This window comes from Polypterus senegalus, chromosome 6, assembly GCF_016835505.1.
Source record: "Polypterus senegalus isolate Bchr_013 chromosome 6, ASM1683550v1, whole genome shotgun sequence".
Taxonomy (NCBI): Eukaryota; Metazoa; Chordata; class Cladistia; order Polypteriformes; family Polypteridae; genus Polypterus; species Polypterus senegalus.
The window spans coordinates 66,685,665-66,692,145 of record NC_053159.1 but is presented as its reverse complement, the minus strand read 5'-3'; positions in this window follow the sequence as shown (position 1 = coordinate 66,692,145).

The window sequence follows — 6,481 nt, the reverse complement described above, 5'->3', positions numbered from 1 at the left end:
CCCATTTTTTATAGTTTTGTGAAAAGGAGTAACTTTGACCCCTTGTAGTCCATTACAGGGTAAACATCTGTGCTTGGCTGATATGGCATGCACAACCCCAAGTCCTTCTTATCATTTTTGCTGAAGACACTTGTTGGTTTACTGTTTATCATAAGGGTGCTATATTCTGCACAAAATATGGTCCAAAAATGGCCTAAAAATTAAGTTTTTTTTGGAGTCTAAAAGGATAAAAGTAGCAGGAAATCTCAAAGAGCACAACATCTTGCATAACAGGACATCAAGATGTGTCAAATGGTGTATCATATGTAGGGTTGTCTCATACCAATGAGTTAGGAGCTAGGGAAGTAATTCTTCTGATCACAGTAACAATAAGCATTGGTTTTTAAGAGAAAGATCTTTTTAAGCCAATTTTTTAGATTATTTTGAACAGGCAACTGCAATAGTTGACAAAAGCAAAGCATGCAAAATGATTTACTTAGAATTTCAGAATGCTTTTGATACAGTCTCACAGCAAAGATTAATTCTAACACTAGATATTGTAGGCATCAGAATTTACCTTCAGAACTTGAATCTCAAGATGGTTAACCTTCAGGAGACAAAGTTTACAGATAAGAGGAGTCTGTCAGGGGTTTGCCTTTGGTCTGTTATTTTTTCTGATTTACATTAATGACATAGATTTCAGTGTAGTTAATTAACTGATGAAAATTGCAGATGATACTAAAATTGGGGAAATGGCAGACACTAAGGAGGCATCAAAAACAATTCAGAAAAATCTGGACAAAGCTCAGAACTGGGTGAACACTTGGGAATTACAGAATATACATAGAAAAGTGCAAAGTGCTATATGTTGGCAAAGGAACATCAGTTATAAATAAAAAATGGAAGATACTGCCCTAAAGGAAGCAAACTCTGAAAACGATTTAGGTGTTTATGTTTTCATCATCTAAGCAATCTGCAGGAGTTACTAAATAGCAAATTAAATGTTTTGTTCTATTGTAAAAACTGTTGAAGAGGTGTTGTCAAGGCAGGGGGCACTTACTCTGATGTCTGAATGTGAATCCCAATGCCCCAGTTTAGTGACCTAGACATTGTGCTATAAAAAGACTGACTCTCTGTGGTCATAAAAGATCCCTGGGCATCTTTCGTAAAAGAGTATCATGTATACAGATATCCTGGCTAAATTGTCTACCACAGCCTGGTCATTCTGACCCTCTAATCATCCACTGTCTCTAATTGGCTGTCTATCTCTCATCCCTTCACTGCTTAACAGCTAATGTGTGGTAAGCATACTGGTGCAAAAATGGCTGCCATTGCATCATCCAGGTGAATGCTGCATATTAGTGGTGTCTGAAGTGGCTCACCACTCACTATATAAAACACATTGAGTAGTGAGAATAGCACTATATACTGTATATGAATTATTACTATTATTGAATATAAATCAAGGGAGCTTGTGCTTAGACAGTATAACACACCAGTGAGAATATACCTGGAGTGTTGTGTGCAATTCTGATCACTAAACGCTAAAAGTAAGACATAGCAGCATGTGAAGCTGTGCTGAGGAGAGCAACCAAGTGCCTCCTAGGACTTGTACTCTGATAGACTCAGGGAATTAAACCTGTTATTCTCTAGCAGAGGCAGATGCAGGGGACATAATCCAAGTTTTTCAAATTCAAAGACATTAATACAGAATCATATACTCAAAGGCACAAATGGAAATTAAGCGCATTTAGGAACGAAGCCAAAAAGCACTTCTTTACACAGAGTTATGGGAGTCTGAAATAAACCACATGGACCTGTATCTAAAGCAGAAGCTTTGACAACCTTTAAGAATTATTTGGATTAGATAATGGGACAGCTTAGCTATTAGCTAAACAAACAAGCTTGATAAACTGCATGGTCCTTTCTTGTTTTTCGAATTTCTTATGTTTTCTACCAATCTATGGTTGTCAGAGTATTTTATTTGTGGTATTGTGCTTGGGGAAATGGTAATATTTGCAAATAAACTGATTAAAAAGTCTGGTTCAAACTTAGGAGTCAGGTTGGACTCACTGGAGGAAATGATAGAATTGAGGTCACTTAAGAAGCTGCTTTATATCTTGGACAATGACTCTCACCCAGTGCATGAGGTCTTTGTTAAGCAGAGGAGCACATTCAGTAACAGACTGAGATAATTGTGCTGCTCCAAGAAGTACTATGTAAGGTTATTTCAACCCTCTGTCACCAGAGACTATAATGAGGAGGAGGTGAAGTTTCCCTCTGTGCTGAATGATAACTGAGCCAGTCTAGCAGAAATCTTAATAGACAGTGGCACTATGTGCAAGATATGGTGCCAGTATACTCTACCTATGACTGACATTCTATACTGTAAAACTGTACCTTTTAAGTATGTGCAATTCTAATCACTTCATAATTCATTTTGTTAATTTACTTATAGATCATTTGTGTTATATGTACAATATATCTGTGCCTTTTCTTTGTCTACTGCTATAACCCTGCAATTTCTATCAGATTGTGCAGCCAAGAATCATATGTGGCCCATATGGGTTAGTACACTTGTATTAATTGCCTGGTACACGTGTGCTGTGAGGAAGCAAAAACCAGGAAAGTTTGGGGATCCCCGAGGATTAGGGTGGGAAAGCCTGGTCTAGATATCATTCACCAAAGCTTGAAGCAATCATTTCAAATAATGCAAGATTATTATTATTATTAACTTAAATTTTTTTTTTTCGCTAACGCATTCATCTAAAGCAACTTACAACATCCATCCATCCATCCTTTGTCCAATCTGGTATATCCTAACAACAGGGTCACGAGAGTCTGCTGGAGCCAGTCCCCGCCAACACAGGGCGCAAGGCAGGAAAAAAACCCCGGGCAGGGCGCCAGCCCACTGTAGGGCACACACACACACACACACAAGGGACAATTTATAATCGCCAATGCACTTAACCTGCATGTCTTTGGACTGTGGGAGGAAACAACTTACAACATATGAAATACAAATTGTTACATTTGGGACCCAAATTTTGTTTCATACAAAACACATTGGGGGCCTATATGGGCTTGCTGCCTGGGGTAGCCACCTAAAAAGAATAAAAGTATAGGTAAGGAGTCAGTTTGAGAACACATGGAAAGAGAAACTACACACTCACAGACGAGAGAGTATTTCACTTATATAAGCGCAACAAGGCAAGGCTTTAATTTGGGTTGAACTGTTAAACTTCACAAATAAACATAGAAAGTTTGGCCACACAGACACTTTTTTAGGAAATACAGGTAGGTGATCAACGGCGGAAGAAATTGCTCAAAACATTGCTAGTACATGGTTGTTGTTGGCCACAAAAAGCTTCAATGGATGTGGCAGTGACAGTTGTTTCTTAGAGCAGACCAGGGGCCTCATGTATAAACGGTGCGTACTCACAGAAATGTTGCGTAAGAACTTTTCCACGTTCAAATCGCGATGTATAAAACCTACACTTGGCGTAAAGCCACGCACTTTTCCACGGTACCTCATGTCTTGTCGTACGCAAGTTCTCCGCTCGGTTTTGCAAACTGGTGGCACCCAGCGTCAAAGCAATGGTACTGTTCTTGTGTGATTACTCATTATTTTCATGACGCGGCTTTATAAATACACAGAAACTAACCGCATATTGTTTATTAGTGTAATGCATCTGATTGTAATTAACTCGTAACAATATAATGGTCCAGAGAACAGCCATAGTATTCCAAATACCATAACTGCTTTAGCGTTGTTACTCTCACTTCTCCTTCTTCTTCTTCTTCTTCCAGCTCCTCCCGTTAGGAGTTGCCACAGCGGATCATCTTTTTCCATATTACTCTCACTGCACGACTCGGAGTATTTATATCACTGTATCTGAGTGTGAATCACAGCAGCAGCTGATCGGAAAGAGAATTATCGATATACAGCTTTAAGGACACGCTGTCTCAGCCACTGCAAAACGTTTTAAAGTCTTTCCTGTACAGACCTCGCGGTTCAGAAACAGTTTAATCCCAAGAACTTTAAATGCACTCAATCAAGTGCTCCTTGTAGAACGGTTTGTACTTATAAGTACAATCACCCCACTGTAAACTTGCACTACAGTTATAATATCGCACAACCTGAGCCACTTTATAAAGCGCGTATTTACATATGATGACGATATCATTTTTAAGGTGAAATGCAGCAAAATATGTTTGTAAATTATACACATAAAACTTTAACTTCATTTAAATAATCTATATTCTTCACTGGGAGTGTCGTAACAGATAGAATAATTAAACATGTACTACTAAGATATTTCAATGTTCTTTAAACGTTTTGAAGAATCGGCGCTAAGCTTACAGATGGCTTAACGTCTATTACAGAGTTGATTGTGTGGCGATCGGTTACTTGGGGAAAGAAAAGCACTGACTGCAGTGACGGCTACGCCAATATATATTGAATATAACACAGAACGAGAAAATAGCAACACAGCTAAAAACGCAGCAACAAATTTCGACAAAAGATAAATGCTTGTGTCATGAGCACGAGGCTGCTATGCAGTGTCCGCAACGGACGTGGCCATCCACCGTGCATAAGCTACCTTACTGACATTGGTGGGCAAAGAAGCCACCGATTCTTCCTCTGCCCAGTGCCACCACAAGCCTAGAGCTGCCCCAGAGTACTGCTGCAATAAATTATTTCATCAAGTGAAACACGTTTAATAACGTGCTTTAACTCCTATCATCGAATTCATTAACTCGCTTATATCATGTACATTTATTTGCAAATTTCTGTTTCTTGGCGGGAAATTTGTCCCAATCAACATCCAAAGCAACTCTGGGAGCCCTTTCTTTTCTTAGGCTGGCAATATTGTGCAGCACTGTGCAGGCAACAGTCACGTCGCATGCTCTGTCTGGGAAGACCCTCAGGTGGTGCAGGCACTGAAATCGGGATTTCAGGAGGCCGAAGGTCATTTCAATTCGAGCCCTGGTTTTGGCATGGGCATGGTTGTAAGCTTGCTGTGCTGGGGTTTGGGGGTCTGTAAGGGAGTCATCAGAAATGTCTCACAGGCATAACCTTTGTCCCCAGCAGCACACCAGAGAACTCACCTGTGAATACAAAACATAATTCTTACAAGTACTGTACTCTTGCTGTTCAAGGTGCTTAAAAAATGGGGTGGTTTACCTAGAGAGAGTCTCTGGTAAATTCTACTGGCCCGAAAGATTCTGGAGTCGTGGACTGAGCCAGGCCACTTTGCCTCTAAATTTGTGATAAGGCAGTCAGCATCACAGATCATCTGTAACAATATATAGCCTATTAAGGTAATTTAATGCACAGAATAATTATGTAGCTGACAGTAACCATTACTTATTCTTACCTGAACATTGACACTGTGGAAGGATTTCCTGTTCACATAATCTCCCTCATGTGCCCCTGAGGGCGTTGGATCTGAATATGGGTGCAATCCACTGTACCAATTAATTAGGAAAAGCTATAACACAAAACAATGACTGTCATACTGTGACTGTGCTAATGTAACATTTTGTAGTAATCTGTTATTATTCATGTTACCTGCAATCTTGTAGAACTCCTCCTTGATGTGGATGAATCTTCTGTGGCCAGGGAAGGTGATAAATATGTGCACAAGAGATTTCAATGCCAGACTTACTTTTCTTATTGTGCGGCAAATAGTGGCTTTATTGAGGTTTTCTGCATCACCGACAGAATACAGAAACATGCCACTTGCAAAGAATCGCAGTGCTATGCAGACCATCTGTGGGACAGTGAGAGCATGGCTCCGTGCGGTCCTGTGCTGTATGTTTGGACCCAGCAGCCTACACAAATATCTGATGCCATCACTTGAGAATCTGTACCTCTCAGTCAGATATTCGTCTGAAAAGGCCAATGGGTCTGCCCTATCTCGGAAGACTCTTTCATGCCTGAATGCTCGTCTGAGTATTAAAACTTCCTCATCAACTACATCATTCAACAAAGGGCAAGCCATTGTGGATAGGAAACACACAAATCTTTAGTCTATATATACTACGTATTGACCTCGTTACGGACTTAATTGAAACCACATTTGCAAATTGAGGAGCCATTTCTTATTATCTCATCAACTGCAATAAAATATAATATATTGATATTTTTTATCATTCAACAATACATTTCTACTGTATACTTGCATATATAGATATACATAGTCTATATTCTATTTCTCATATTGTATAGTATAGTTCTTTTGCACTGTGTTGGCATTCATTGTGGACAGCAAAGTAATAATTGCTCAGGAAAATGTGCTTTCCTCACTGGGTGTTTTAAATCTCTTTAAATCTCGAATAATATATATATTCATCAAACCTCTGACAGTGAAATGAACAGCAGTTTTCAATAATAACTAAAATGACAGTACGCATAAATAGATGAATGACAGTATATCTAGTTTTTTAATGCAGGATCATGAAATGACTAAAACACATTAATATCTAGTAGGATTTA